The following is a 24,365-nucleotide window of genomic DNA, read 5'->3' as shown; positions in this document are numbered from 1 at the left end:
GTACTTTTTTTATTTAAAAATTGTGAACAAAAAGGTAACTGCAAAATAATCGTTCGGTTTTCACTGTAAAAAAAAAAAGAAACAGGTTTTTCGAAATAATAAATGAAACAGGGAACAGAGTTCAGTTATAAACGTAAATATCACAATGTATATTTAAACATATATAAATAGTATTTTAGAAAAATGATGTAATTAATTTAATTGTTGGTTTAAATTTATTTTTTTCGAATCTCGTAATACGTATTTATGATATATTAATAATTATTTTAGAAATAGTATATCTTACTAGTAATAGAATTATTTTTGATTTTCAATTAATTTCTATTTATATTCATTCGATTCACGTGAAAATTAGCTTCGTCAAAAATTTATCGAGTGAGAAAGAAAAATGATTTCCCATAACTCTCTTTCTTTCTCTTTCTCTTTCTCTTTTTTCTTGCTCTACTCATCCTCATTTCAGAGAGAAGGTAGTAGCTACTTACCGAAGCACGTCGATCCCTAAAGAGGTTCTCTTATTTCTGCTGTCCTTTTTCCACCCTTCGAGTTCGAACCTACCATATAATACATGTGTACATATATATATACATACATATACATATATATATATATATATATATATATATATATATACGTTGTGTTGTTACATGTATTTATCTACCTAGAGTAACATACCTATAAGCAAAAGGTATACTACTCTCACAGAGAATTCCGCGATTACTTCGAATGCCAACCGGTATCCTCCTCCCTCGCTAAAGTGCCTATCCGTCTCTCTTTGTGCGTTCTCGCGAGAGCGTTTCGAACAACTACATACATACATACATACATATATATGTATATGTATATAATACGTATATACTAACGTTAAACCGTAAGAACGCGACGCTTATACAAGAAGGCGAACCACGAGGTTCGGGGTCACGTTCACACGAGCCGTCCCACACTTATTAATTCGTTATTTCTAATTAATATTAATGTCGACTATCTCTGGTGCTAGAGAAGAAAGTTTCAAAGAGAGAAAGAGAGAGAGAGGGGGGGGGGGAAAAAAAAATATAATGGAATGTCATCGAAATGTCAAATGAAATAACGTGTCACAATAACGCATTTGCCAATTAATATTAAGTGGTGTGTCTGTGTTTAACCAAATAGGATAAAGAAATATAAATAATAATAATAATAATAATGATATTTAAATGATCGTAATTTATTATTAACTCTGTCTTCTTATTTCTATTTATGTTTCTTTTTTTCTCTTTTTTTTATTAGATTTATATGATTTCTCAAACGAATGTAAAAATGATGCTTCTCAAGAATGTGTTGTCATTTATTTCTCGTATTTTCTATTATAATGATGTTTTTTTTTATATCTAAATTTTTTTTCTCTCTTTTCTTCACTGTTTTATGTGAAAAACAAACGTGTTGGTTGAATTTATTCGAAACGAAATATCGTTAATTTATTTCACGAATTTTTGTTCATTTATATCAATGTTTGTTCGTTGTACTTAATATTCGAAAATAAAAATAAAAGTATTGTTTAATTAATCGATAAATTATTATCATTTATTTTCTATCTTGTTTCTTATACAATAATATCGTGTCAATCGAAAATATATAAATCAAAAGTAATATACTTTAATTATACTCTTTTATGTGTTATTGAGAAGAAAAAAATTTTTGATAAAATGATTAATTTGAATCGTTTGTTTTTATAATACGAAAATAATATAGAATTTTAATAAATCATTTGGAAAAGTTCTTCCAACGTTTACGAATGAAAGTTATACTTCAACATTATTCCCTATAACAACAAAATAATTTTTATTTTAACAATTATGTAACAGAGGAAAAGAAAAAAGATCGCAAGAAATTGTTATTTAATTAGGATACAAAGTCTGACAATGAGATAATAATGACAATGGATCGGATACGCAAGGTCGTAGGTAACCGTTAACTCATCAGCAATATAAAAAGATGCCCAGGTTATTGTAATTAAAAAATAATCTAATCGCTAGGCTAACGTTATTTTTCTTTCGATAGTAAATTATTAATTAAAGAAAGAATACGCGAAAAATTCATTAGCCAGGATTCATTGTGGATTTATTAATAATTCTTATCGATAATATTATCTTATTCCATCATCATATTAGCATTTATTTCTTATTCAATTTTTTTTTACTTTACACGCATCTACGTATTCGTAAAAAAAAAATAATGATCGATGATGTGTGTGTGAATTCATAAATCGAAAAGTCGAATTTAGAAAAATATGATCGACGTAATAGCGTACAAATATTTCGTTGATTTGTAAAGAATCAAATATACAAAAATTATGCGGAAGAGTTTGTCATTGTAATAAAAAAGAAGATTTTCGAGACGCACGATTGTAAAAGATAAATGCAATAAAAATGTTATTCCGATACGAGCAACCATTTTTCTTTTTTTCTTTTTCCCAAGTAGTATAAGTCAATTTTTAGCTCCCCCTAACCTCAAAAAAAAACAAAACCATCTTTAACCAATTTTATTTACTACGATCGTATAACAAAATGTCAAATGTTTATTTAATAAAAAACATTACAACGAATTCATGATACGTTCATCAATATATTCTCAAAATAAAAGAAACAAATACGATAAAAAAATATCATTCGTTTGAACAGTAAGTTAGGTTATGTCGAATCGAATCCGAAAATTCCTTTCTATTTCTATGATAAATAAATAGAAAAGAAAAATAGAGAGAGAGAGAGAGAGAGAATCGATTAGGAATTAGATACTATCTTGGCGAGAACGCGGACGCTGTGCCCTTATCAGGATGGCGGGTCCTTTAAAGGGCAAGTGAACGCAAACGAGTCGCGAATCGAATATGAGAGAACGTATATCGAGAGTAGCCTATCGGAGTTAAGCATGCCAAGCATGTTCGGCGATTGGTGTATTATCGACAACAGGCCACTCTCGATAGGAGACAGAGAAAGCTTATTTGGCTAGATGGACCGTTATACGGAACAAGTTAGAACGTGACAACGTCGCTCATTGTCGGTGATCGTCGGTCAACTAGCCAGCCTGTCGCTTCCCAATGATCTATGATGATTCCTTTGATTTGGTAATAGAGAGTAGACCCTTTAAGTAACCATTAAATGAATCAAACCACCATCATCATCATCATCATCATCATCATCAGTGATCTCGTTATCGATAACGAACCTTTTATCGATTGGTTTTTTCAATACAAATGGAAACGTTCGTTATACGAAATAATTATGCTTGGTGAAACGGGATTATAATGATGTGCTTTTGAAATGCTATCATTGATAGATATGTCAAAATATTATACATTATAATTAAATAAATCATATAAGAAATAATTTTGTAATATAAATAATTCATAGTTTTTATATATTTATTCATTTAATAATATAGTTTTGTTTAGTTATTATAGATAAATTATTAAAAAAGATGTATAATATTATAAAAATAGTATCAATGAATTGACTAAGTGAGTCTCGATTAAATTCGAACATAACCTTAAATTTTTGTTTTGATTTGACGAAATTAACGAAATTAACTTAAAAAGAAAAACAGTAATTTGTAAGTATCGTGTAGCGCGTGCAACCGCAAACAGGATCCATCGAAAAACACTGAGAACAACGAGGTATCTCGAAGAGGTGCCAATTCCCTCAGCTGTCTCGACTATATAATTTCGAAAATCGGGGTATGCTTGAAGTGAAGTTCACGAAATTGGATCAGGTTGATTTACATTTCAAAACAACCACGATGATAACACAACGACCACGAAGAATGTTAAAGATTCATCGATCGGAGAATTCGGAACGTGCCACCAAAAATCCGTCCGTTATTGAAATGGGTTCACTGACATTCCTGAAAGCCGTTTCGCGATTCCCATTGAAACCATTGGATTTCTTCGAAAGACGAAATAAAGACATACATATATACATTAGGAACTGTCAAAAGAAAATAAGAAGTAATGATTTTGTTCCCTTACAAGCGTATACAAAAATCTTTTAACATGCGAACGAAAGATTTCTAATGAATATTCTGAAAAAAAGTCGAAGTCAAGATTAGGGTTTGATGTACGCGAAGATGCCGAGATGGGGGCGGGGTGGAAAGGGGGAGGGGGAGGGGTGTTTCGTCCGGCATAAAGGATGAAAGAGACCTGGCAAAGAATAAGAAGAAAAAAAGAACGAGGAGAAAAGAAAAGAAAGGGAAAAAAGGGGGAAAAGAAATAAAGGCAAAAAAATAAAAAGGAGGATGAAGGAAGCGGAGGGTTGGGAGGTGAAAACCGCGACCGGTGTCGCGGCGTTGGTGTACACATATAACGTGTATTAATGTGCGTTAAGACGCGGCGAAACGACGTGGCAGGCCCACGGGTATAGGATGACACTCGGTGTAAGAAGGCCCCTCGATCGCCTCCCATCAATTCCCCCACTCCTCGTCTCTCGGCGTGCTCGGCGCGCAGCATCTATCCCTTTCTCTCTCTCGCACGTGCGCCGTAGCGCGGGCAATCCAACGAAGAGAGCCGAGTCGACACGAGCGGCGCCGAAGGATACCGAGCCGGGCCGAGGAGCTCGGCCAATTTCGCGAGTACTCGTGCGCGTTCGGTTCGACCTTGAACGGGCCCTCTATGGTCTATGCCACTGACACGGACCAAGGACGGGGGGGCCTCACGGTTGGGTACCGGCGTGCTGTTGTCCCGAAACGCGGTCGTGGAACTCCGCGCGCGCGCGCGCGCGAGCGCGCGTTCGCGCTGGAAAGTGTTCGCCCGATGGCAAACTCTTTTTCGTGCCTTCGTATTCTTCCCTTCGCGCCTACCATTGGCGTAGGATCCTACGGGCCCCGAGATATATCTTCTCTTCTCTTTCTCTCTATGGTACGCGAGCGTGCGCGTGCGCGCATACGATGTGCACATGCCCTTTTTCTTTGCCCGTTGCCGAGTACTATATGAGAGACGACTGACTTTCCTCGCTTTGCTTTTCGTTCTTGTCCCGGAGATTTTCGATCTCACCTACGCCTACGTTCTCCCCTTTCTTACTTTCTTTCTATTTCTTTCTATTTCTTTTTTTGTTTTAACATGTTGCTAACCTTGCAACCAGAATACTCTCTCTCTCTCTCTCTTTCTCTCTCTTTCTTATACTCTATTTCTATACGTGCTTTCTATTTATTTTGTTTTTCTTTATACTTCTTATACGACAAATCGAGGTCGATCGGGTTTCTAAGAATTTTTACTCTACAAGTTTCCAGACAGAATTCCGCAAAGCAGCGTGCTTACCTCACTGGCGTGGAAGACACGTTACGAAAGGTAAAGTAAGCGTTATGTATATCCGAGAAAGCATTTGAAAGTATCCAACGTCATCGTGGCAACCGCAGTCAGCGTACACATACATGTATACCTACATACATACATACATGCATGCATGCATGCATGCATGCATATACACGTACATACATAGTTGCAGCGCCGCTGCGTTACGATGTACTCTGGCAGTCGCGAAAGGGTCAGGGATCATGCCACGAGGAGGGCAAGCAGCACGGTCCCGCGTTGGGCCAATCCCTTCAGAAAGGATCCTCATGCAGATCCGTTTCTACGAAGACACAATAAGCCTCTGGTCGACGTCGTAAAATCACGATATTTGTTTCTCTACCAACTAAATAAATCAATACATTGAAAACTCGCGTAATCGACTGAACAAACCCACTGTGTATCACTTGTTTCGCATAACAAAAGAGCGAAATGAAAAGAAACAAAAGAAGTGCAACTTTTGATTTATAGATATAAATATATATACAAAACCTTTAGAAAAAAAAATATCGATCACGCCAATGGATGGCGAGGGCCGAACCTTCGGGCCCGCCCTAAACCCATCCCGGCTACTACTTACTTGCTGGAGCTCCAGCAGGGCCATCTCGTGTCCATGTATGAAAAAAAAAATGGCGACGAGAGTAAAAGAAGGAATCTGGGCGTCCTCTCGGTTCTAAATCTAACGAAATACTCAACCAAGTTGTGCGTTCACGGAACGATCATGTAACTTTTCTGAATGGCATCTCTTCCTTTTTTACTTCTTCTTCTTCTTCTTTTTTTTATTACTTTTGTAACCCTTTATCGTTTTTCGTCTCGTCCCCCTTCTTTTAAACGCAGACCACTGGGCAAAGGGACTAGGCACGAACAAGTTGACGCGTATTTTACGATTTATCGCAAAACTCGTAAAATTCATTCCGTTTGATTAAATAACTATTACGAATTAGACCTAAACCAATTTCCATTCGTTGGTTCGTGCTAATTGCACGAGTTCAATCCTTTCGATTCTCAGCAGGATATTTTCTTATAGTTGGTTATATTTATCGAATATAAGAGAGAGAGAGAGAGAGAGAGAGAGAGAAAGAAAGAGATACAGGAATCGATTCGGACATTCTTTTCCCCGTGGTAGGTGCATCGACCTCCGTCTTTCAAAGTTTCTTCTCTCGGTGCTCGTTTTTTCGTCCTCTCGCTGACTTAAGGACGCCCGGAGAAAAGAGGTTTTATCCTGTGTGCGCCTTTGCCGGAGTGAAATTTCGCTCGAATAAGCACATCCGACCAAATCCTTTCCGAAAGAAGTAACATCGTGAGTATATACGTAACTAATACTCGCATTTACCACACACACACACACACACACACATTCTTATATATATTTAACGCTTTAGATGCAACCCCATTTGTTGTTCCTCAAATAAAAAAGAAAAAAGAAACACCTTTCGCATATGAACAGGAATGATCTTTATCTCGAAACACAGGGGAACAGGATTGATTCGAAAAATGATCGGTTCGTTGCACATAAATGATCTAAACGAATGACGACGCATTACACTTGTCTCATCGTTTATTGCAAACAGATTAGAGACCTAGACACAAATCATCTATACGTTTATTATAATAAACGTCGTGTTAAGCAACGTATTGCTATAAGCACATATTTTCTTTCTTCTTCTATCGATCACACGATCATTGAATAAATCATTGCTAATCTCGATAAACAAATCAAAAATAATAACCCAAAATTCAAATAAAAAGAAAGAAACGATTATTCCGAATAAATATTAATTGAAGATATCAAACGTAATGAAATAATTATAAACAATTATTTCGATGAGATAAAAGAAGCCAACAAAAAATTCTCAAAAACCAAGGGGGGGGGGAAGAAGAATAGAAACCAACGGAAACATTGGATAAGCGCGTATATGCGTCCTTGGTCCATGATCGTTTCCCTCGGACGCATATATGCGTCCACGTCATTCAAACGGCTTAAAAACTCACATGGAACGTAATACAGAAAAAAAAAAAAAAGAAGAAAGAAAGGAGGAACAATTTTCTAGAATATAATACTTCCATACGAAGCCCGTTAATAATCGCGAGAAATTCGCCTTCTTACCATAAGAGAGAGAGAGAGAGAGAGAGACCATGGGTGCCCCTTTTAACATACAATGTCGATCCCCGCTCGTCAATTACTCTCAACGCGTACCTCTATTATAGGCCGGTGATGAGTGCTTTCTCGTCCTTTCCTGTATCACCTTTCCCCCCTTCCCCCTTCCTCCCCCCTCCTCGCCACCCCTTTTCCCCCTTCCCGTCGCCAGGATTATGCATAAAGGTTGTCGGGAAAGGAACTAAGTTATTGCGCTACTAACGCGACTACTACCGGCTTCTTCTTCTTCTTCTTCTTCTTCTATTTTTTTTTTTTTTCTTCTTCTTCTTCTTCTTCTACTTCTTCTCGTGAGTTAACGAAAGACCGTAGAAACGGGATTCGGCCGTGAAAACATCCGTTAATGGAATTAACGTCTTCGAAGAAGCAAGCGATCCTTGCTAATTTCCATACTAAGGAAACGAGATACCATGGTGGTGTGATGGTGGTGATGGTGGTGGTAGTAGTGGTGGTGTTGTTCCCTTTCCCTTTACCCTTACCCCTCTTTAGAAACTCGTCCTCGTTGGAGTCACCTCGTAGGACGATCATCCGACACTAGTTGTATGGAGAAAGAAAGAAGTACTGGGGGTGAGGGAGGTGGTGGGATGAGGGATGAGGGATGGAGGGAACGGGGAAAGGAGAGTTCGATTTCTTGGGCAAAAGTATAGTAGTTGATCTGGGTGTTCGATCAACAACCAACCTGACGAGAGGATAACTATGCAACGTATCAGCCTGTTTGCTGCTGCTGCTGCTGCTGTTCTTGTCCCATTGGTGCATTCTGTTGCAGCACGCATGCAGCAAGCAACCTGCGTAAACTGCATTCAAGTTCGTGTGTGGACGACTTTTTAAAAGATAGTCTCCTTAATAGTAATCTTACACGTTTTTCGTACGTACAGGTGTATGTATATGTTTACGGGACGAGGGTGGGGGAAGGGGGAACCAATACAATTTAACTTACTCTGCTGATCATCGTTTCAAAAGGGTTATTTAGTACCTAATTAAGAACCCTAATTTCGGTCTCAGTTCTTTGCACTTTATCTTTTCTGATAGGTATGTGTAAGTATGTGTATGTATGTGTATGTATAAAAGTAAATAATATGCAGAAGATTGTAGAAGATTAATAAAACATATAAATCTCTCTCTGTGTCGTTAAATTCTGACATCAATTATAAATCCAAATACACGTGTACGCACTGTTATTTTAATGCAATTTAAAAATATTAATCTTATTTTATAATATGCATATTGTATGGATTTATTATACCGATGTGTTTGATAATTTTGAAACATGTTTTATGAGTAAAAATTTCATACGAAAGAAATTAGGGATAAAAGTAACGTTATTTTTATAAATTGCAATCATTTTTGTTTAACTTATTTTATAAAATAAATAAATAAATAAATAATCCTATTAATTTATATATCTTGTATATGTAAATATAAAATTATTTATTTATATTAATAATAATAATAATATGTTTATAAAACTCACGCTCGCGTCTAATTTGAAAACATCATTTTCATCGATTATTTTTCTTTCTTCTTCGCAAACTTATTCGTTCTCCAATTTCGTATTCTTTCTTCTCGTTCGTATCTTCTGCAACATAGAAATGATACAAAATTTAAATAACAATTTTATTGTGCTGTGCCAACTTTCATTCTATTTTTCTTAATCGACAAATACCTGTCTCGATTGAATAATTTGTAATATATTTTTGAAGTTATACTTCTTTTGGCGCGTTGGGAAAAATGTAATGGGGAGTGATTTTGTTCCGAGCGTCTGGAAAAACGACACCATGAAGTTTGTCACAGTATTTACGACGCGCGGCAAAGCGATTTCAAGTATACGGCATGAAGTTGTCTTTCTCTTCTTCTTCCCCCCTTTTTTCTCAAGCGGGTCACCCATCCAAATACTAATTGTACTCAGCGCTGCTTTATTTAAATGATCGAAGCGAGAACTAATGCTGTAACCGCGCCATGACAGTTGACGCGTGAAGTAATTTGATATATCTCTCTTATATTTAGTGTGGACTGATATCTATATTTTGATATTTTCTTTTTCTTTTTTTATTCTTTCTTATATATATAATAATAATTATTTATTTTTTTAAGTTATTTTTTTTCTTTGAAGTTATTTTTTGAAGTTATTTTTGAGGTTATTGAGGTTATGTTCGTTTTGATACGGCAAAGAAGTATAACTTCTTACGTGCGTACATAAGTACACACATCAGTTTTTTTTATTCTTTCTTATATATATATATATATATATATATATATAATAATATTTTTTTTTTAAGTTATTTTTTTTCTTTGAAGTTATTTTTGAAGTTATTTTTAAGGTTATTGAGGTTATGTTCGTTTTGGTACGGCAAAGAAGTATAACTTCTTACGTGCGTACATAAGTACACACATCAGTTTTTTTTATTCTTTCTTATATATATATAATAATAATTATTTTTTTTTAAGTTATTTTTTTTCTTTGAAGTTATTTTTTGAAGTTATTTTTAAGGTTATTGAGGTTATGTTCATTTTGGTACGGCAAAGAAGTATAACTTCTTACGTGCGTACATAAGTACACACACCAGTTTTTTATTTGATATAGTCTCTCGGTATATCAAATTATTTTAAACATTAACAAATTATATACATATAAATATATATATATATATTTGATTAATTTTCATAGAAAAATGAAACATCAAATGTTAATTAACTTTTTCCTCATAAGTATAAATATATCCTTGATTATAGATAATTGATTAAAAATATAATATATTTAATTATAAATATATAATTTAAGTGGATTCGATTAAAATTTGCTTATTTTTTTATTATTATTATTATTATTATTATTATTATTATTATTATTATTATTATTATTATTATTATATCCACCGATATAATTATCGAAGAAGAAGAAGAAGAAGAAGAAGAAGAAGAAGATAACTATCGGCATAAGATATACATCGTATCCTAGCACGTTAACAAAATTACCCAGTCTCGCGAGGTTAGGGTAAAATAAAGAAACAAAATAAAAAACAAGTAAAAGAAAAAAAAAAAAGGGAAAAGAGGGAAAAAAGGGAAAAAAGGGAAAAAATGAAGGGAAAAAGAAAAAAAGGGACAAATTTACGAGACAATTATTCGCGCGAGGTAACGTATAATATGTCATTAGTGTTAGAAGATGACTATGACGCACACCGTTCGTCCTTCGTAACTATCCCTCCCTCCTCCTCTTCCTCCTCCTCTTCCTCTTCCTCCCCTATCAATGAAAAATATGATCTTTCGATCGATCGATAGGTGGTCAACCTAGGTATTACATACCCGTTGTAAAATATCCCCTTCACATCGTTCTACCCTAACAATGATGGCTAATTATAATCCACGTTCTTATTACTAGCTTCTCTTTTTTTTTCTTTTTTTTTAAATATTCCTCCTCCTCTTCCTCCTCCTCCTCCTCTTCCTTTTACTCTTATTTCATCCTTTCTTTAGCAATAACGAAGAAGGTAAGGAAAAATACAACGACATAATTTATCTACGATTTTCTCTACTCGCGAATTAATATCAATTAATATTAATTTGTTTAATTAACGATGTGTTTTTTATTTTTACTTCCCCCGCCCCCGCTATCTCCCTCGATTATCTACACCTTTGTTCTTTTTTTTCGATTATTTCTGGTAGAAGGTTAATCAACAACCGATTGACTGTTATATGAGTTTGATTAATGTAAAAATAATATTAATGTTGATTATTGTCTAATGAAAATTATGAGATACATTATTATTATTATTAAATACAATTTATTATTGGATCTGATTTAACGATATCAACGAATGAGAAAACACTAAACATTGATAATAAACTATAACCATTCGTACAAAACGAAGAGTGAGGAGGAGTAGGTGGGAGGGGGGAGGAAAAGAGTCTCGAAATGGATTGAGACAAAAAAAATAGAAAAAAATATGATCGAATGTAAGAATTTTGCCGGGATCTTACGTTAACCTAAGGCCAGATCGGCAATTCTTGTCGACTATGCAAGAGGGGACTAGTTTTCATCGGGCATGTACCTCACGTGCAACGTCCCCGGACACCATTTCCTGTTTCCTTCCTTGTCCACGGCCGCCAGAAACCGGAAAATCCACAAAAGCCATACGTTATCTCTACGCATACGAGAACCAACCAACCAACCAACCAACCAACCAACCAACCGACCAACCGACCCAACCAACTAACCAGCTAGCCAGCGTGGGTTCATTTCTCTCTTGGTTCTGTTACTACTCTTAAAGTTAAAGAAGAAAGATTACATTCTCCTCACCCCCATACCCTCCCCATACCCTCCCCATACTCTCCCCATATTCTCCCCCTCCTACTTGTCTAAGTAAAGTCTCATCTTTCTCACTTCATGGGGAGTTGTGGGAGTTGTGGGGGAAACCCTATCGTCTCGTACGATGAATTATCTTGCGAGATCGAATCGAATCGAAGAAAAATTGAAACCAATCGTATCTATACTTTCAACCCCCTTCCACTAACCTCCACTTCACCCCAACCAACCAACCAACCGAATGTTTCTCCATTGGGTATTTGGTCGTGAAGGTAGAATCGTTGTTTTGTGATCTCGATGAAATTCAATTATGTTCAATATCGATTGACAAAATTGAAGAAATGTTCAATTTACTTGATTTCAATTGAATATCTAGAATCTCCAATGAAATAAATAATTAATGAATAAAATATGAATTAAATATACCGATAAAGTTGAGAAAAATGAATAATAAATAAAAACTTAAGATTCGTTCGAATGTTTTGACCAATCCTCCAAGAATCTTGGAGGTATGATAGGAGAAGGGGTAAAATCATAATAAGAAAAATACCAATTGTGTGTCATAGAGAAAATGCATGAAATTTTATGCAAACGTTAGATTAAATTATGCTAATCTATTGAAAAAAGTAAATAATAAAATAAAGATAAAGATAGTTTTTTTTTTTAATTTCTCAAGTTTTGTGTTATCTCATTAGAATCCTAGAGTGGTACGTGTGTATGTGTGGAGGGGGGGGAGGGGACGCGAGGGGGTAAGATCGTAATTATAAAAATGACAATTGTCATAGGGAAAATGCATTAAGTTTTACGCAAACGTCCGTTCGATTAAAGTCATGCTGACGACTTCGTAAAGTGGTTGAGCATTTGCGATAACGTTTGAAAATTCTTGAGTGGTTTTACTGATTCTCCTTGATCGCTTTTAATACTTCCAACAAGAGTACTTCGACGTACGATAAAGAAAAAGAGAGAGAGAGACAGAGAGAGAAAGAGAGAGAGAAAGAGAGAGAGAGAGAGAGAGACAGAGAGATAAAGATAGAAAAGGATGTTTCTAGACACAAACGTTCATTGCAGGATTTAATTACGTCGTTACGGGTAAGAGTAATCGTTGAAAGCAGCACTGTCACGGCTTTTAATCTGCGGACACCTTGGCAATTATTTCACGCGGTCATTTTCTTTTCTTTATCCGGCTTTGTCGCCGTTTCTTTTCTTTTCTTATCTTTTTTCTTCTTCTTTTTTTGCCCTGAACCCCCCACTCCCCCCACTCCCTCCCTCTACTCCCTCCTCCCGCTCCTCCACCCCCCTCCGCCCCGCCACTTTCGTTGTCTATGATTTTTTATTCGTTTACCGTACCTTTGTTTATTTTTATTTTTATTTTTATTTTTATTTTTATTTTTATCATTTTTTGTTTGTTTGTTTATTTTTATTATTCCTTTGCACTCGAGCGGCGCCGATAAGGCGCCCCGGCCAATTTCAAGTGTGTCAACTCAACCAAAACTAATTACAGAGTAGTAGTATTTATCAAAGTTTGTTTTTTTGTCGATATATAAATGAATAAACTGATGATATTTGATTATTTTATTTGATGATATTTTTTTTAATTTTATTATTTCGAGCGAAAAAGGCCTCGAGTGCAAAGGGTTAAATTTCCGAAGGACCACTCCACCCACAGCATATATTCCTTTCACCTACTCGTACACACACACACACACATAAGCACGTAATTATATTCGCTGCTACTCCAAATCTCTTTGTTAATCGATATCAACTATCGTTCGATCTGATCGATAATATTGAATCGTAACGCGTTGTCATCGGCTGCCGATACGATAGTTTCTATCGTATCAATGAGAAACATTTAAATCGATATATATATATATATATTGTTTTGTTTCTTTTTCATTTTTGTTGTTGTTAAGAGAAGGGGTTTACTTATAAAGCCTTTTATAATGCTACGATATCGATACTTATCGGTTAAGTATATCGGTAATTATGAATTTTGCATCGTAATGCACTAGTGAATGAAAGAAACTACGTATAGATGTATATAAAAAGTGTTTGACACTACGTTTAAATTAATTCTTATATATTGTATATATATATATAATTGGTATATAATATATTGGTATATAATATATTGTATATATATATAATGTATTGATATAAATTTAATATTAAATTCTAATATTGTTAGATAGATGTTATTTATAAATCTGAATTTTTACGATAAAATAATGTATAATAGTATAAGTAAAAGTGTAGTATTATAAAATTCTAGTATTATAAGTATTGTAAGTGTAGTATATAAAATTCTAGTATTGTTAGATGGATGTTATTTATAAATGTGAATTTTTACGATAAAATAATGTATAATAGTATGAGTAAAAGTGTAGTATTATAAAATTCTATTATTGTAAGTATTGTAAGTGTAGTATATAAAATTCTAGTATTGTTAGATGGATGTTATTTATAAATGTGAATTTTTACGATAAAATAATGTATAATAGTATGAGTAATAGTAAAAATAGAAAATGAAGATGGAAAGAAACGAAAACTTGGTATAAATGAATGAATATTTCAAAATAATTAATTAAAAAAGAAAAATTATAAAACAATAACGAAATTGTAACGTTAATAATTAACATTTTTTCCTATTCCAACTTGTGAAAGGGGATTCATTATTAAATTATTTTATTAATTAAATTTATAAATGACACCACGTATCTTTCTTGACAAGCGACACTTTTATTCGATATTTCTTTCAAATCAAAAAACAAACAAATTTTGCTTTATTCCCTCCTCTCCAATCACAATCAAATTTATAAAACAATAATGAAATTGTAACATTAATAATTAACATTCTTTTCTATTCTAACTTGTGGAAGGAGATTAAATTATTTTATTAATTAAATTTATAAATGACACCCACGTATCTTTCTTGACAAGTGACATTTTTATTCGATATTTCGTTCAAATCAAAAAACAAACAAACACATTTTGCTTTATTCCCTCCTCTCCAATCACAATCAAATTTATAAAACAATAACGAAATTGTAACATTAATAATTAACATTCTTTCCTATTCTAACTTGTGGATTAAATTATTTTATTAATTAAATTTATAAATGACACCACGTATCTTTCTTGACAAGTGACACTTTTATTCGATATTTCTTTCAAATCAAAAAACAAACAAACACATTTTGCTTCATTCCCTCCTCTCCAATTAGAACTAAAATCAACATTTTTTTCCCTACGACAAAAATTTCTCGACTAAACAACCGCGAACAACAACGTCGTGTGTCTTTAAGAATGTATACACTTTTTTTATTCCGTGTCCCCACCCGCCCCTTACCCCCTTTAATCCCCGTTACCAAAAGGGTTCTCGAGGCAAAATTAAAAAAAAAAAAAATACAATGAACCTCGAGAAAACGAAGAAGTAGAAGAAGTAGAAGAATGGACAAGATAAAGCAGAAATAAATAAAAAAAGAAATAAAAAAAGAAATAAAGAAAAAGAGGAAAGATATCGTTCGGACGGTTCCCTTTCGTTCTGCTTCACGCACTCCCGCGTGAAATCACGAAGAGAAGGAGTTAAAGAAAGAGGAAGAGGAGTAACAGGGGTGGAAGGGGGAGGGGGAGGGGTGGGGAGGGAGGAAGGAGGATGTTGAGAGGGATACGACCAAGAGAACTCGACCTCTACCTTGGTCACCATGCATCGTGGAATTCATTCGAAGAAGATTCTCCCTCCTCTCTCTCTCTCTCTCTCTCTTTCTCTTACTAACCCGTTGCTCCTGTTTTGCATATTACACACCGTGATCCTTGAGATTTGGTCGTTAGATTCACCTACACTTTCTTATTTTCTTTTAAAAGATCGATCGGGGTGCGTTGTGTTGTGTTTCTTCTCATTCGCTCCACATTCAACACCATCCAACACACACAAACACACACACGTGTATGTGCACACACACATACCTTCATACTTTTGTTTCTTTAACCCGTAGGATGGTTCATCTTCGACCCTCTTTCCTCCTCTCCTCTTCTCTTCACTCTTCTCTTTATACTTCACCTCTTTTTAGTCCGAGTATATACCCAGTGGTCTGTTATTAAATGCACGCGCTACGACGATTTCAGTCAAACTTTTTTTCCCATCTTCTCACACACAAAACGTATATTTAAATACTAATGACGATTCTTGTGTCTTTTTTCTCTCCAACAGCCCCCCCCCCCACCCCTCTTCTCCATCGGTTTATTTATTCCATCGTATTCGTCACCTTTACTCGAACAAATATTCAATCGAGATGTTTCATTAAATCGTAGGAGTATCGAGATAATTGAACGAGTATAATACGAGAATGTTAGTATTCTTAGAGAAATAAAGTATAGTAATTAATAAATATCAATTCGAAATCGTTATTATTTCATTCACATTTTTCATTTGAATTATTTATTTATTTATTTATTTTAATTAGGAAAACAATTAATTTAATAATTAATTTAATTAGGTTTCAATCAGAAAAATTACATTTTTTTTCTTAAAACCACCCCACCTCTCCCCCATCATCCCAACACCCCTCTCCCTCTTCTCCTCTCAACGATTTTCGTATCGTCGACGAATTTTTAATTCCCATCCCCATTTTAGAGTAAATTTACGATAAATTTTTTTTATTTCGAAAAATGTTGTTTCTCTTTAAACGAGAGAGATACAAACACACACACACACACACACACATCGATAAAATTACTTTCGGGAGAGAAGAAACTACGCTCGTAAACACCGATCGGACGCGGAGATCTGTTATCATCGAGTGGTGGTTCGCTTGCATAACTTCGAACGAGGAGAAAGAGAAAGAAATAGAATAAAAAGGCACATCGAATAAGAAAGAGAAGAAATATAAAGAAAAAAGATCGATCTCGATCGGTTCAGAACGTATTCTCCTCCCCCTCCTTCAGTCCCCTGCCCCCACAAACCACCCCCACGTCCCCCTATCTTTCCATTCCTTCATCCATCTATCTTCGAACGATTCGAAAAACGATGGACGATTCCCATAGCTTTCCATGACAGTACCATTACAATGATATTACGATTATTATTGTATTTATTATATTGTTTCCAGATAATGCAATTTTTGTTGATGTCAATAATTTGTGCAAGTGAAATATTAATTTAACATTTGCACGAATTTTTGGTCCACCCTATATATATATATATTTTTGAAATTATTAGCAGCTTTTTTTTAACGATACACACGCACATAAACGCATACAAATAAATACGTGTATTTGTTAAGAAGTTAATAATTTTTGTTAACAAGTAATTATTATATATGGTAGATTAAATAAAAAATAATTCTTGATTGATTTATTTTATAATCCGAATTAATTTGGTGATATATTTGGATGAAAGGGGGTGGTAAATAAATTCGCGAGATATATAAATAAATATTAAAATTATTATTCAAAGGCACGCAGAATGAATTTCTACGTCTGATAAAATAAATATGTTTAATATATGTATACGTTGATTGAATATACTGTGTGTTAAAATTATTAATACATAGGAAAATCGTTCTTATTGAAAATAAATAATCTTCGAGATTAGGCGAATGATTCTCGCGTTATGTTATATAATCAGCCATAAAGTAACACTCAGAGAACACGTTTATTACTCGTGTGCTTGACTACGAAATAATAAAACTATAATATTGTATTATATAAAATGATGGAAATGATGTTAAGAAGAAACGTGATACCCTTTATATTTTCTACCTTATTAAAAATATATATATATATATGACTTATTATAAAGTTATCGTTAAAAGAAACATTTTTCTTCGAAATTCCAAGCGATTCCTTCAACCGATCGTTAAAACAAGCCGATCGTTATATAACACTCTTTCTTTTAACGCAAAGAGAAAACTTCCGGCTGAGTTAACCCACTGAACTCTAAAATAAAGGATAAGGAGACACAATGGATTCACGAAACGTTTCTATCTTAACTCCTCGAGCAATCGGCTCTGTTAATGTTATATAATTTTCTTTTACTTCTTCTTCTTCTCTCTCCTTCTTCATTTTATTTTATTTTCGTAAGGGAAAAAAGAAAATAAATATTTCAATTTTATTTCTACCTTATATACATAATATCTACTGTAAGTATACAAAACAATATTTACAATGAGTCAGAGTAATAATATTTTTATCGAACAAAGGTTCAAAAATTTAAAACAAATAAAAATTTAATTTAGAATAATTAAACTTACAAAATTAATATAAAAATTGATTGTAAGAGAACCATACTTTGTTGTTAGATAAACATAATGTTACTTAAATGATGACAAAAATTGAGATCTATTCAAATAATATTATTGTGGGATGCGAGCGCCTCCAAGCCAAATACTTAAATAGGCGTTCGTAAAGCAATTAAACAGTAGGCCCTGGATAGCTCAATGGTTAAAAGCACTCGCCCGAAAAGTGGAGATCCGGGTTCGAATCCCGGTCCAGTCAGTTTCGACGACCCAATTTTTTCACGAATTTTAAATTATTATTACTTTCGTAAATATTATTCGATTGATCCTTACTTTCTTGTTTTGAAAAAACTATTTTGTTATATCATGCTAGACCAATATTCTAATCAATTATATCAAATATTATTTCCCTAACATTAGAACATCTCATATTCTTTCGCGAGTAAAATGTATGATACTAAAATACGAAAAATATCTATACAAGATATTATAATACACTTTGAATTCATTACATTACATACTTACATCGTTTAAACCAATCACTTTAAAATAAACACTCGTGAAATTCAAACACTTCTACAAAAAAAAAAAAGAAAGAAAGAAACACGTGTCGCAGCATGGCATATTCTTTCGAGAAATAATAATAATAAATAATAATAAATAAAACTAAAATAAAATAAAATAAAAAATAGTCATCTCTACGGTGGCACGAAGCGGCACGAGGAGCGGATTATGTTTCATGTAAATACCGATACATGAGATCAGTCACTCACCCGTGAGGAAACACCGAGTGCACCGACTGTCGGTGCGAGTGCATCGTTCGATTCAATGCAAACGTCTGCATTAGTTGACCAACATGTCCAAGAGATACCTTCCTTTTCTTTCAACCAATGGGGGATGGGGGATGGGGGATGGATGGATGGATGCTGCTGCTGCGTGATCGGTTCGATATATCGCGTTTTAGCTGTAAACGTCGTTCTTGGAAGACTTGCTCTTGAGAAAACTAACCGAACGAACGTTATAATCCTTCTTCAATATATATATATATATATAATATAAAAAGAAACGAAATATGTGTGTGTGTGTGGGTAGAGTTCAATGTCGTGGAAAAACGTTCAAATTATTATTATTATTCCAGAGAATACGCGGAAGTATCACGTTTTAAAAGTTGACGAGATTCACGTTAACGTTGAAACACACGAAAGATATTCAACGGGAACACCGTGTGTGGTATGATGTGTGATATCTTCTTTCTTAAAATAGTGTATTAAATCGAATTTATCAAAAGCAAGGAATTGAAGAGCGATTCTACTCTCGGTGTGTCGTGTAATTATTATCATTATTATTATTACTATTATTATTCTATGTGTATAGACGTTTCTCTCTTTCTCTCTTTCCCTGAAGGTGATCATTAACTCTACCATGATCGTTATCCCTCGTGTCCTATTGGTATAAAAAACATAATGTCTTCTTTTAAATAAGATAAAGAAAGAAAGAAAGAAATACAAGTCGAGATGGCATAACTTTCACTGGCATGTCATCGGTGTCATTGTTAAATACTCGTACGTAAACGTGTTTACCTTGTCACAAAAAATATTCAATGATATAACTATATTATATATGTACATATTGTTTTGTGTTAATTAACGTTAAACCAATCACGATTATGTTCGAATGATCGTGGCATGCAATTTTTAAAGATGTGGTAATTCCTATAATCAAAATCCTGTATAATTTGTTTAAAAATTCGACGGATATAACGTATAAAGTGTACATTATTCATTCTTAATTAAAACAAGATATATCATTCAATTAATTCAAATCTCATTCTATATGTTTTTTAAAATATATACAATACGTTTTTTTTTTAAATGCGATCACTTGAAGATAGGAATTAAGTATGCACGAAGTATCGATGATAAATTTTTCTATATAAATATAAATAAATAAAATAAATGAAGTGTGTCAAGTAAAACTAGAATTGAAGTTAGCACTGATGGACTTCCATGAATCAGTCGAGTCGCATTAGAGGGGTACCCCTTTTTATTTTTATTTTATTTTTATTTCTATTTTCTTTTATTTTATATCTTTTTTTGTATATTTTCCCCTCTTCTCAGAGCGAAGCTCCGGTGGTGGACGGTGATGCATCGCTCGAAACATCGGAAGGTACGAACGTTAATTCAACGATTTATCGCGTTGCCTGAGGCAAAACGAAAATTCATCTCTTATTCTATCTCTCTCTCTCTTTCTCTCATTTAAGTTGGTTCAGATTTTTCCTCTCTTAGCGTTACATGGTCTGCTTGTTCGCTGATTTCACGGAAAGTAATTTAATTAGTTTGGTGAGATAGTGCTTCTTCGTCGTTCCGGGAGTCTAACCACGAAGAAAGAGAGAGAAAGAGAGAGAAAGAGAGAGAGAGAGAGAGAGAGGAGTCTAGCAATTAGTTTCACTTCTCTTTTCTCCCCTTCTTCTTCTTCTTCTTTTTCTTCTTTTTCATCCTTTTTTTCCCCCCTCCTCTATCTCTCCATCTGTTTTTTTTTTCTTTTTTCTTTTCTATTTTCTCTTATTTTTTTATTTCTTTCTACAACTAGGCCACCACGGCGCCATCGGTGTGAAGAGATTCCTGATGTGAGATAACTCTACGATGATCAATTCTCTTCAAGGCCACAGGAATTATATACGCGGATATATTATCGTTTATTGGTGATGTATGTATTATTAGAATGAACAAAGAGAGAAGAAGAGAGGATAAGAAGAAGAAAAATAATATGAAAAATGATCACCACCACCATCACCACCATCGCCATCACCATCACCATCACCACCATCACCACCAATGACGACGATTACGACGACGAGTACTATCGTTCATAACCGTTCACGTGCAACTGATTATAGGAATGAAATTACACGGATTTCAATTACTTCATGGCGCGTGCGTAATTCCTTTGGATATTAGATTTGATCGAATAAATCTTGGGTAGATGGGATCATGCTAAAAGGAAATACTAGAAGGTAGGAGACTGTTTGATTTAAACGAATTTTTCTTCTTTTTTCTTTACCTTAGTAGTTATTACATTTTTTTTTCTATATACGTTGCTAATCGTCTAATCGTGAATTTTTGTGTTAATTAATATTATTAATATATCGAGAGATACGTGGTTTTTTAATTTATTAATTTTATTTTTCATTATTGTTAGGTATTAGCACGAGACGCGAATTTAATTTGTCATTAAAGTTTTACAGCTTTATATAAGTTTTATCGTTTATATGATACATTCAAGTTAATCAAATATTTCTATCGTATTTTGTTAGAAATTAAATAACAATCTAATATCTCATTGAAAATGATTGAATCTGAAAAAGTTATTGCTACGTGTATACGAATGTATCTGTCAGATGGAATTTGAATTATTTAATAAAAAATATCTAATTAAGAAAACAAGCGTATTCATATAAATAAAAAATTCATTACTGTTATTATAAAATATGATTTGTAATCGTAAATGTGATTTTATATAACGACAAAGCATATTTCATAATTTTTCAATAATTTATAATCATTTTTCTTGATATAATTATTACAATCATTGTTATTATAATTAATATTAATTTTCATCTTGCAACTAGATGAGACAAACACGTGACGACGAATAAGAAAAATTGGAAAAATTTTAAATTTAAATCTCCCTGGATGTTGTTGTCGGTTGAAACACGTTTTACATTGTTAGATGCAAATCTTTCTTTTGATTAAACTAACCGACGCGTGTCACGTTTAGCCTAAGCTAAAACGATCCCGTTATTTTTCCTGACAATGATTAAAAGTCCACTAACCGATAATTAACGGGAGCAATCAAACGGTCGTTAGATAAATATAAATAATAAACGTGATTTTAGAGATTAATCCGAATGGAACGAATGTGACTCAATGTTATTCGTTTTGTGTACGCGTTAAATGCAAGTCACGTGATCAAACTAACGATATGATATCGCAACAAAGTGGATTAAGAAATTACACGTTGGATATGAAATAAACCGATTCATACAAAATATATACACGATCGTTCTTCGAACATTATAAAAATAATATCTAGTTATTAACAAAACAAAAAAAATAAGAAAACATATTAAATATTCGTTAAAACAACAATAAGATTAAATATTTCTTAATAAATAAACATGTTAATAGACACACGATGTATTGCGATACAAATATTTAATCTCAACATTTGAAAATATCGTTCGGCACAACTAGATACAATTGATTACGAATTAATATTTACTTTTGTATATTATAATATATCACAAACATTATTCTACGAGATATAAAATATAATTATCGATTAAAATAAAATATAATTTAATCGAAGAACGAGAAAAAAACTGAACAAATAATTATATTATATTAGAACGAAATTCAACAGGTGAGTCAACGGGTCTACGATTCAACAGGTAAAAAGAATTGAAGAAAAAGAAAAAGAAGAAGAAGTGGTGGATCGAATAATTAAAAAGAAGAAGTGTTGCAGGGAATACCTAACTAAACCAAACCAAACCAAACTAAATTAAACTAAGCAAACCAAAGAGTATAACCCCCATAGAAAACGATAAGAAGGATGAGATTGAGCGCGGGTGTAGGAGCGTAACAATGCCGGTAGTCGTTGCGGTGTCGCGGCCAACCGAACGATGCTGCTGTTGCTGTTGCTGCTGTTGCTGGTAATGGAAAGGATTCTGTTTCCTGTCGTGGCAACAGATCGCGCATACTAAACTCCATCGGGGGGGTGGGGGGGCTACCGTTAGCACCGGCTGAGTCCTCGCTCTTACTTAGAGACGTATAAACAGACCTCTTCTTCTTCTTCTTCTTTTTCTTTTTCTTCTTCTTTTCCTACCTCAGTAGGAGTCTTTCTATCTATCTATCTCTTTTTCTTTCTTTCTTTTTTTTTTTTCCGTTCACTGTATCTTCTTCTTCTTCTTCTTCTTCTTCTGCTGTTGCTGCTGCTGCTAGCTACTGCTACTCCGATGGTGGTTCTTCTTCAACTGTTTTTCTTCTGTTACTTACTTACTTCTTCACTAGTAGTTAAACTTCACATGCTTTCATACGCAAAGTCGTGAACCTAATGCCACGCGTACCATGTTAGGAATCCACACACACGACCCTTTATTCACCTTCCTCCTTCTTATCCATCTTTCATTCTTTTTCTTTTCTTTTTTTTTGTTTTTTCTTCTTTCATCGTCAAGCTCATAGTTCTCCGCGTTGTCTCTTACGTTTTCGATACAAGCACCGTGATTCTTTCTCTCTTCCCGACGCAAAATCGTAACGAGCTAGTAGTCCCCTCGTATCGACCGTTTAACCCCCTCCCCCTCCCCCACTAATTGCTGCTGTAACGGCAAATCCATCTACGAGAAAAGGGAGGAGAGAAAGAGAGAGAGAGATATGTGTATATACGTTGTACGTTGTACACGAGCTTCTTAAGATATTATCAGGCGAGTAAAACGACGACTTGATGGTGGTGTTTGTGGTGTTGTTAGATATTCAAGACGATGGAGATCGCTTTTCCGGTGATAACGAGCCATGTTTTTATTCGTTCCATCGTTAATTATTCTTTCTTATGTTAATTATATTTATATTTACTCATTACGAGAGAATAAAATTGAATACGTTCAAATAATCTACGCGTTTTAAGATTTTTATATATATTCGAAATAATATTTATTATATATATATATACTTATTTATATTTGAATCGAATTAGTTCGCCATTTTGAAAGAATCGGCCATTTTTAAAAATGGCTGCCACCGACGCACCTTTCCATTTTTACAAATTCCTACGAAAGACTCGAAGAATATTCGTTAATAATGGCACCCCATGTATACACATTAACGTTTAAATATAAAATGAATCTACGATTGAAAATTTTCTCGAATTATTTCTCCACGTATATTTATTCATTTGAATCGAATTAGTTCGCCATTTTGAAACACAATCGGCCATTTTAAAAAATGGCTGCCACCGACGTATCTTTTCCATCTTTCGAAATTCCTACGAGAAAGGTTTGAAAAATCTAAGAATATTTATTAGTAATGTCAATCCGTACACGTTAACGTTTGAAATACGAGAAATGAATTTACGATTAAAGATTTTCTCCAAGTATATATATATATTTCTACACATATATTTATTTGAATCCGAATAGTTCGGCATTTTGAAATGAATAATTTAAAAATGATCGGGACCGATGTATCTTTCAATAATTCCTAGGAAAGGCTTGAAGTATTGAAGAATAGTCGTTCGTAAAGACACCCCGTACTCATTGACATTTAACTTTCGAAATTGAACGGTGTTGTGAGCCAGAGAGCGGTGAGATGCGGCCGC

The 24,365-nt window shown here is 33.8% G+C and overlaps 1 protein-coding gene across 1 annotated transcript in view; it reads right to left on the bottom strand.

Annotated features, from left to right (window-relative positions):
• Positions 1 to 18,913, bottom strand: part of LOC122524889 — a 78,209-nt gene extending 59,296 nt beyond the window's left edge. Inside the window, exons 1-2 of the mRNA XM_043647377.1 lie at positions 18,770 to 18,913; positions 8,935 to 9,039 (exon numbers count right to left, since the gene is read on the bottom strand). The gene's annotated coding sequence lies outside the window, so the exon portion shown is untranslated. The remainder of the gene's footprint in view (positions 1 to 8,934; positions 9,040 to 18,769) is intronic.
• Positions 18,914 to 24,365: the final 5,452 nt, after the last annotated feature.

The sequence above is a fragment of the Polistes fuscatus genome, unplaced genomic scaffold, assembly GCF_010416935.1.
Source record: "Polistes fuscatus isolate 324 unplaced genomic scaffold, CU_Pfus_HIC Scaffold8, whole genome shotgun sequence".
NCBI lineage: Eukaryota > Metazoa > Arthropoda > Insecta > Hymenoptera > Vespidae > Polistes > Polistes fuscatus.
Note: the sequence above shows the minus strand (reverse complement) of the source record. Positions and strands in the feature narration are given on the sequence as shown.